The following is a 10,222-nucleotide window of genomic DNA, read 5'->3' on the forward strand; positions in this document are numbered from 1 at the left end:
ATGGTAAAATGAATAGTATAAAAAAATGCACTTGATATAATATATAAGTATATGTGCGACTGAATTTAACCATTTTATGATCATGCGACGGTACCCAATACATTATTTTAAAGGCACATTGCAATGGTTTTCATAAATTAGTTAAAGATCCAACTTTCTCCTAAAACATATTAGTTCCTGCTATAGGCAGGATACTAATGGAATCACATGGAACTCCTCAAAATTTTAGATGTGCCCTCAAAATTTCTACAATCAAACGCACCAGATCAGACATGCCCTCGCGCCAAGACATGCCCTCACACCAATGTTGATGGAGACCCTCATGCCAATGTTGATGACCCTTACGCCAATGTTGATGGAGACCCTCGCACCAAAGCCAGATGAAAATGATCTGTAGCAGAGCCAATGTTGATGGAGACCCTCACTCGCGCCAAAGCCAAATGAACCTCGCGCAAAAGCCAAATGAAATGTTTTGCACTTTTTTTCTTTTTTTTTTATGCTTCCCTGTGTGTCACAATTCTAACAAAACTAATTGGTCGTAATTGCGACCAACACGGGCTAGTTATTAAAAAAAACAAAAACTTGGTTGCAATTTTTGGTCACAAAATGACCTCAAATGCTTAAGTGAAAAGCTAGGAATAATTTAGGACTTACTAACAACCTTCAAAAAGTAGATTACACACTAATCTTGATTAGGGTAATTAACCTCGATTACTTACTGATTAGCAAGAAGGTCACTAACCTAATCTGATTTAGATATTTAGGTTACACGGTTACTACTAACTATCATGTTGGAATGCATATACAATTCACAAGTGTCAAGTGACACTATAAAAACACTGTTACGAAACATTAACATTTACTAAATACAGAATGATACATTCATTCAAATCCATGACACAAATAAAATACGAACAATGAGGTTTGCATCTTTCATCAGATTTAACCATGGTTTCCACAATTGGTACATAGCGTTCATTTTTGTCTCTCTGTTAAATTTTCTAGCTAAAATATCCTGCACACTCATTGCACACATCAGTAGCTCAAGAAAATCACATGCATATATGTATATAATGTACCAGGGAAATTACATAAATTAAAACATCCATCTTTTGAATAAATTAACTATTTATTCATTTCTACTCACATTTAATCATCATAAATCACGAAATCAATATAGCATAACTTATCCATTAATTCAAATTTAAAATTTTAGTATAATCATTGTTAGGCATGCATATACCTAAACATTGTAACTTGACTTGCATATAACTTAATCCTTATCATTAGGTGAAAATGCCTTGTATCATCATTACTGAAATTCTAATCTTTAAACTATTGAGATAATGTAGTAGTCAAAAGGGGTCATAGGTCATCTTATGACCCCTTTTGACCCATATAAATTATTATAATATATCCATAAGGGTCTTAGGACACCTAGAGACAAATGTCATCATGGAATGTGTCGAAAGACCTATGACCCCTTTTTACCCATATAAACAACTATAATATGTCCCTAAGGGTCCTAGGACTCTTAGAGACTTATGTTGTAATAAAATGTGTTGAAAGGGGTCATAGGTCATCCTATGACCTCTTTCGACCCATATAAACGATTGTAATGTGTCCCTAAGGGTCCTAGGGCCCCTAGAAACATATGTTGTAATAAAATGTGCCAAAAGGGGTCATAGGTCACCCTATGACCCCTTTTGAACCATATAAACAATTGTAATATGTCCCTAAGGGTCCTAGCACCCCTAGATAAATATGTTGTCATAAAATGTATCAAAAGGGGTCATAGGTCATCCTATGACCCCTTTCGACCCATATAAATGATTATAATATGTCCTTAGGGGTCTTAGGACCTCTAGAGACATATGTTGTAATATAATGTGTCGAAAGAGGTTATAGGTCATCCTATGGCCCCATTTGACCCATATAAATGATTCTAATATGTCCCTAGGTCTCCTAGGACCCTTAGAGACATAGGTTGTCATGGAATGTGTTGAAAGGGGTCATAGGTCATTCTATGACACCTTTCGACCCATATAAATGATTATAATATGTCCCTAGGGGTCCTAAGATCCCTAGAGACATATGTCATCATGGAATGTGTCGAAAGGGGATATAGGTCATCGTATGACTCTTTTGACCTATATAAATGATTATAATATGTCCCTAGGGTAGAGACATATGTTGTAATAAAATGTGTCGAAAGGGGTCATAAGATGACCTATGACCCATTTCGACCCATGTAAATGATTATAACATGTCCCTAAGGGTCCTAAGACCCCTAGAGACATATTTCATCATGGAATGTGTCGAAAGGGGTCATAGGTCACCCTATGGCCCCTTTCAACCCATATAAATGATTACAATATGTCCCTAGGGGTTCTAAGACCGCTAGAGACATATCTCAACATGAAATGTGTCAAAAGGGCCTATGACCCCTTTCAACCCATATAAATGATTATAATATGTCTATAGGGGTCCTAGGACCCTAGAGACATATGTCATCATGGAATGTGTCGAAAGGAGATCGACCCATAAAAACAATTATAATATGTTCATAGGGTTCCTAGGACTCCTAGAGACTTATGCTATAATAAAATGTGTCGAAAGGACCTATGACCGCTTTCAACCCATATAAATTATTATAATATGTCTCTAGGGGTCTTCGGACCCCTAGAGACATAAGTTGTAATAAAATGTGTCAAAAGGGGTTATACATCATTTTATGACCCCTTTCGATCCATATAAATGATTATAATATGTCCCTAGGGGTCCTAGAGACACATGTCATCATGGAATGTGCTAAAGGGGTGATAGGTCATCCTATGACCCCTTTTGACCAATATAAATGATTATAATATGTGCCTAAGTGTCTTACAACCCCTAACGACATATGTCATCATTAAATGTGTTGAAAGGTGTCATAGGTCATCTTATGGCCACTTTCAACCCATATAAATGATTATAATATGTCTCTAGGGGTCCTAGGACCCTTAGAGACATATGTCATCATAGAATATGTCAAAAGTGGTCATAGGTCATCATATGACCCCTTTTGACCCATATAAATGATTATAATATGTCTGTAGGGGTCCAATTACCCCTAGAGACATATGTCATCATGAAATATGTCAAAAGGGGTCATAGGTCATCCTATGACCCCTTTCGACCCATATAAACAATTATAATGTTTCCCTAGGGGTCCTAGGACCCCTAGAGAAATATGTTGTAATAAAATGTGTTAAAAGGGGTCATAGGTCATCCTATGACCTCTTTCGACTCATATAAATTATTGTAATATGTCTTTAGGGGTCCTAGGGCCTCTAGAGATATAGGTTATAATAAAATGTGTCAAAATAGATCATAGGTCATCCTATGACCCCTTTCGACCCATATAAACTATTATAATATGTCCCTAGGGGTCTTAGGGCCCCTAGAGACATATGTTGTAATAAAATGTGTCGAAAGGGGTCATAGGTCATCATATGATCCCTTTCGACCCATAAATGATTATAATATGTCCCTATGGGTCTTAGAACCCCTAGAGACATATGTCATCATGGAATGTGTCAAAAGGGGTCATAGATCATCCTATGGCCCCTTTCAACCTATATAAATGATTATAATATGTCCCTAGGGGTATTAGGACCCCTAGAGACATATGTCATCATGGAATGTATCGAAAGGGATCATAGGTCATTCTATGACCCCTTTCGACACATATAAATGATTATAATATGTTCGTAGGGGTCCTAGGACCCCTAGAGAGATATGTCATCACGAAATGTGTCAAAAAAGGTCATAGGTTATCCTATGACCCCTTTCGTCCCATATAAGCAATTATAATATGTCCCTAGGGGTCCTAGGACCCCTAGAGACATATGTTGCAATAAAATGTGTCGAAAGGGGTCATAGGTCATGTTATGACCCCTTTTGATACATATAAACAATTATAATATGTCCCTAGGGGTCCTAAGGCCCCTAGAGACATATGTTGTAATAAAATGTGTTGAAAAGCATCAGAGGTCTTCCTATGACCCCTTTCGACCTATATAAATGATTATAATATGTCTCTGGTGGTCCTAAGATGCCATAGAGATATATGTCATCATGGAATGTGTCACAAGGGGTCATAGGTCATCCTATGGCCTCTTTTGACCCATATAAATGATTATAATATTTTCCTATGGGTCCTAAGACCCTTAGAGACATATGTCATCATAGAATGTTTCAAAACAGGTCATAAGTCATACTATGACCCTTTTTGACCTATATAAACTATTATAATGTGTTCCTAGAGGTCTTAGAGACATATGTCATCGTGGAATGTGTCGAAAGGGGTCATAGGTCATCCTATGACCCCTTTTGACCTATATAAACAATTATAATATGTCCCTAGGGGTCCTAGGACCCCTAGACACATATGTTGTAATAAAATGTGTCGAAAGGGGTCATAGGTGATCATATGACCCCTTTCAATCCATATAAACAATTTTAATATATCCCTAGGAGTTCTAGGGTGCCTAGAGACATATGTTGTAATAAAATGTGTCAAAGGGGTCACAGGTCATCCTCTAATCCCTTTCAACCTATATAAACAATTATAATATGTCCCTAGGAGTCCTAGGACCCCTAGAGACATATGTTGTAATACAATGTGTCAAAAGGGGTCAAAGGTCATCCTATGGCCCCTTTCGATCCATATAAATGATTATAATATTTCCCTAGGGGTCCTAGGACCCCTAAAGACATATGACATCATGGAATGTGTTGAAAGGGGTCATAGGTCATACTATGACCCCTTTTGACCCATATAAATGATTATAATATGTCCCTAGGGGTCTTAGGACCCTTAGAGACATATGTTGTAATAAAATATGTCGGAAGGGGTCATAGGTCATCCTATGACCCTTTTTGACCCATATAAATGATTATAATGTCCCTAGTGGTCCTAAGACCCTTAGAGATATATGTCATCATGGAATGTGTTGAAAGGAGTCATAGGTCATCCTATGACCCCTTTCGATCCATATAAATGATTATAATATTTCTCTATGGGTCCTAGGACCCCTAGAGACATATGTCATCATAGAATGTGTCGAAAGGGGTCATAGGTCATCATATGGCCACTTTCAACCTATATAAATGATTATAATGTTCTTAGGGGTTTTAGGACCCCTAGAGACATATGTCATCATGGAATGTGTCAAAAGGGGTCATAGGTCATCCTATGACCCCTTTCAATCCATATAAACGATTATAATATGTTCGTAAGGATCATATAATATATTATATTATTATATTTAATAATAATATAGTAGTAATAATAATATAATATAATATAATAATATATATTGTATTTATAGATTATAATAATAATAATAACATAATATATTATTATATATTAATAGTTAAGTTATTATATTAAATAATAATAATTTAATTTAATTTAATTTCATATATATATATATATATATATATATATATATATTATATATTTATAGATTAGTCATAACTCATAAATTTGTTTTTCCCTTCAATATTTTTTTGCTGGCTAAGATTGGATATCTGATATGAAATCAGGTATCCGATCTTAGATCGGATATCCAATTTTACTAGCATGATTTTCCCAAAATATTTCCTATCAGTGCAGACCTAACAACATCACTTTTTGTGTGTCTTTTTCACAAGTTTTAGGAAAAGTCACATTTTGGAGCCCAATCAATCGAAAAAAGTTTGATAATATATCCCTAGGTGTCCGATATTGTCATATGAATGGGGAGCAGCAGTCATCAAAAGGCTAAATGCAAAAGGAAGGTATCCAATGAAGACATTGCGGCATATAGGGAAAGGGAAAAAATAGAACACCGAAGAAAAAGACAAGGTATGTTAAATGTCAATCAAGTTGGCAATGAATTAGTCGAAGATGAAATCATAGAGTCAAATAATGAATATGTGCAGGTAGGAAATGAAAATATACCGATTGAAAATGATAATGCCATAATTGAAAATTTAGAGAATGAAAATCTCGAGGAGGAAATGCTACCAAGTCATAATGTAAATTGCATAATTGACCATGCATATCTCCTAATTATAATTGACATGAAGGTTCTAGAAGGTTTTAGAATACCAAAATGGATAATTGAAATTGATGAAACATATATTACCAATTTGGAATGGAAAAAATTAGAAAGAACCATTCAGTTATGGGCTTCAAAACTATATAAGATGTTTTTCAGCAACAAGATAGTAGTGGAGCAATGTTAGCTTTTTATGCACTAATTAAAGATGCAAAAGATGAGACCTATGCTTTCCAAATTGAATATTCGTGTCAATAAGAAGTTGGAAATAAATGCCATTATTGTTAAGAATCTTTTTTGTGCTCTGAATAGCATTGGGAAAAAATAACAAGGAGAAAAATAATAGAGTTGCTCGAAGGGTTATTACAACCTCTTTCGTAAGTCATCATTTGAGAAAGGATATATATATGAGACAAAATTCTATTGATTTGAACCTAAATCATACTACTTTGAGAAGAGCACTTAGTCGACGAGAGAGAATTGATGATCCTCTTCAAAATGAAACATGGGCATTTGGTGGGACACTTCCATGTTTTGATAAGAAGCTATCCGATGATGTGAAGGAATAAATTACACAATTTTGGCACTCTAGCTCATGAGTATCACCCAATGCTAAAGAGGTGTTAAAGTTGAGAATTGGCATCAAAGACCACACCCCCATCCTAAACACTATTTGGAAGTAATTCAAACTATGTTGTTCGAACAATTTATAGAGAGTCATCCAAGTCTTCATATATCACAAAGGGTTTTTGAATCTTTGAAGCCATTTTACTGTGGGCCACTTAAAATTTGAAATATATGTTGTTGCAAATAGCATGTCAAGTTTTCTATGCACCATGAACTATTACACTCCATCCATTCTACTTTGTATAGTAAAGAAATGTTGGAGAATTCTGGTGCTAGTGGACTTCCAAAATTGCCAAAAGGGTTACTAGATCAATTTTTATGTCATAGAGTTGATGGTTGTTTCTTTTATAGAAATTCTTGCTTAAGTGAGAAAGTGTTTAGAATGTAGTGGCTTATCCAAGTTTGACACATGTTTCTATGAGGGGTGCGAACAAGATCTTGGAAAAACAATAGTAAGAAAAAGGTATATGAAATGATAAAATACACATTGAAGAGTGGGGGTGAGGGCTCTAGATTTGAATTGGTTGGAAAAGAAATTAGGGTGGCTAGTTTTATTTCAAATTTCAAGAAAAATCTCTTCTACAAGTATGCAAGACATAGTCACAAGTCTTAGTGGTTGGATGAACATTTTAGAATGTGTAAGGAGACTTTTCCCATTGGCACTATTATATCAGTTGTTGATTTTATTGAGAACTACACATTGCAACCTCAAAATGAGACACAATCTCAATATTACAACTCCATTCAAATTTCTATTTTTGTCCACATAACATATAGACATGCCCTTAATAGTGCGAAAGATAATTAGAAGATTATTACAAAGTATCATTTTTATACGAGTGATGATAGATCTCACTCTCACGAATTTGTGCAACATTATTTCGAGATATATTTTGATTTCTTACATGAGCATGCAATTTTTATGGATAGACATATCATTTGGTTAGATAACTATACAGGTCAATTCAATAATGCTTCCATGTTTTATTGGTTGTGTAGGATGCATGTAGAGAGGGGGGTGCCTCATATTTGTAGTTTTTTTGAGTCTGGCCATGGGAAAGGGAAACATGATGGAGCAGGGGCATGTGTGAAGAGAGCTCTAGTTAAAGAGAAACTAAAGATTTCAACAGCAGAGCTTCTTGATGCTCATAGCATTGTTAATTGGTGTAGTTTAGCATTATCATAGGGGGGGGACTATTGATTTAGTGGTACGCAGGTTCTTTTGGTTGGTTGAGGAAGGGTCCATAGGTGATAGATCAGATTGTGCTACAGTGAGAGACTCATCAAAAATGTATTCATTCCAGAGCTTTGATTCTAGTACATGGAGCATTTGGACACAACAACTAGCTTGCTTTTGTCCTAGTTTTTTTAAGTGTGATTGGGATCATTGTGAGTCAAGTGAGTGGGTGGACACATGGGCTCCACATTATCTTACTCGATTGCCTATCATACCCTCTATCATAAATGATGACATGGAAAGTTCACTTGAGCCAAACCATCTATTAGATCTTCTTCAGCCAGGACATGTCTTTGCATTGGTTGCACCATAGGGGAATGATGAGAAATCTAATTATTGGTTAGCACGTTATGTAAGAGGTAAAAAAAAGCTTGGACAACTGATCATAGATGATGATGGATTCACAGATCCTACTGGTTCAGTGGTTGTTGCTGGAACATGGTTGCGGACATACATGCTTAGAAGGAATGGAATTCCTGCATTCGAAGACTATCAGAAGCACAAAATAATTCTCATATATTCACATCTTATTATAGCAACAAATGTAAAGTTGTTGAAGCATCAAGAAAGACCAAAAGCAAAATAACTTTTTACTATTACTAATGCTGATCATGAAGCCTTGTTCGAGACTCTAAAATAGAGAGAGGACCTTACTAGAACACTCGACTAGGTATATTTACTTCTTATGTTATTTTCTTCATAATGATTCAGTGAACTAACGATTATCTTGTTTAATACAATAAGTTACTAATTTTTTTATGATATTGGAATGTAGGTACATCATGAAGAGTGGTGGGGGGTGTTGGGGAGAATTTCTAAGATTTATGATGTATTATGATGTAAAATTTTAAGTGTTTTTGTATATGGTTTTTGTAATAATGAAAAAGATAGGTTAAATTAGTTACACATTCTAATTTGTACTTTAGTAGGTTCTTTTTAAGGATGATATATTGAACAAGTTCTTGCAAATCATATTTGCATGTGATACAAGGCTATAAGGACAATTTTAAGAGCATTTATAACTATATGAGTATTGAAGCAAGGAGACAATGAAAGGTAATTTCTTGCAGATATCTTATTACAAGTTTGGCTTTTTTCTTATTTGACATAGAGCTGACATTATGATTATTAAAACCATTTTTATCAAACTAATCAAATAAGACAAATCTAGAAAATACGGACAAACATTTAGAATACTTGATTCCTTAAAAAACAATTTGGGGAAGGTGTCAATAAGTTTGAATATTCATTCACAATGAGGCATTGAAACAAGAAATGATTTTACGATGCTAATATTGTGTAAGCCTTTTACTAGAAATCTTCTCAATGCATTTCATTTATTTTTATGGTGTGAGGTTTCCATTGTATATTTTACTCATTATTTTATTCTAATAATGTGATCTCTTCTATATTGTTAAAGTTAAACTCTTGTATATTCTAATAATGTGATCTTGAAAGCACAAACTTTAATCTTGATTTTTTGGATTCTATAGTGTTTCTTCTTTTTGTTGGTTCATCATGGTTACCATGTATTATTACAACCATGCCAACTCTTCCTCCATTGGCAAAAAGTGTGGCAACAATTCTTACCAAATTGATTTTCCCCCTAATATTAACTTGTCTCCTATAAGGTCTAGGGATAGATCTAATGATCTCCTTATGACTATCCACTTTTGTAATAGACACAAGACCCCATGGTGCAACTATAAGCCTTGGGCATCAATTGGTCCAATAAAATGGATTTTTGGTTATTTCTATGTTTTCTAGGCAGTCTAGGTGTTTAGAACACTATTAGGGTCCCTAGGAGTTTGTGGAATCCATTTACAAGAAAATTTGCAATAAAAGTTGTCATAGCACAAAAATTGCAAAATTTGCAAAAAGTTGCTTAGCAACTTTTGTAATTTTCTAGACAACTTTTCAAAATGTAACTCCTAATGGCTATAACTATCCATAGGTTGGTTTAATCAGATGCAAATAGCCTATAAAGGCTCTAAACATTCAAAGAAGGAGATACATTGAAAAAACACATTGTACTTGCTCTCAAATCAATAAAAACTTGTTATTTCTAGTGCATTTTTTTTAATTTCTCACATGCAGTACAGAACCAAATGATTGAAGGGTGAACTTTTTGCATTGATAAGTTGGCACTATTCATTTAGAAGATCTTGGTTTTGGTTTGAAGTCCCTATCAATCATTTTTCCTAAAACAACAAAATCCTCATTTTGCCCATTTTGAGGGAGGTTGTGTAGGACTTGGCTTGATCCTTGC

This window comes from Cupressus sempervirens, chromosome 11 (genome assembly GCF_028749045.1).
Source record: "Cupressus sempervirens isolate cs-2001-9-10 chromosome 11, ASM2874904v1, whole genome shotgun sequence".
Lineage (NCBI taxonomy): Eukaryota > Viridiplantae > Streptophyta > Pinopsida > Cupressales > Cupressaceae > Cupressus > Cupressus sempervirens.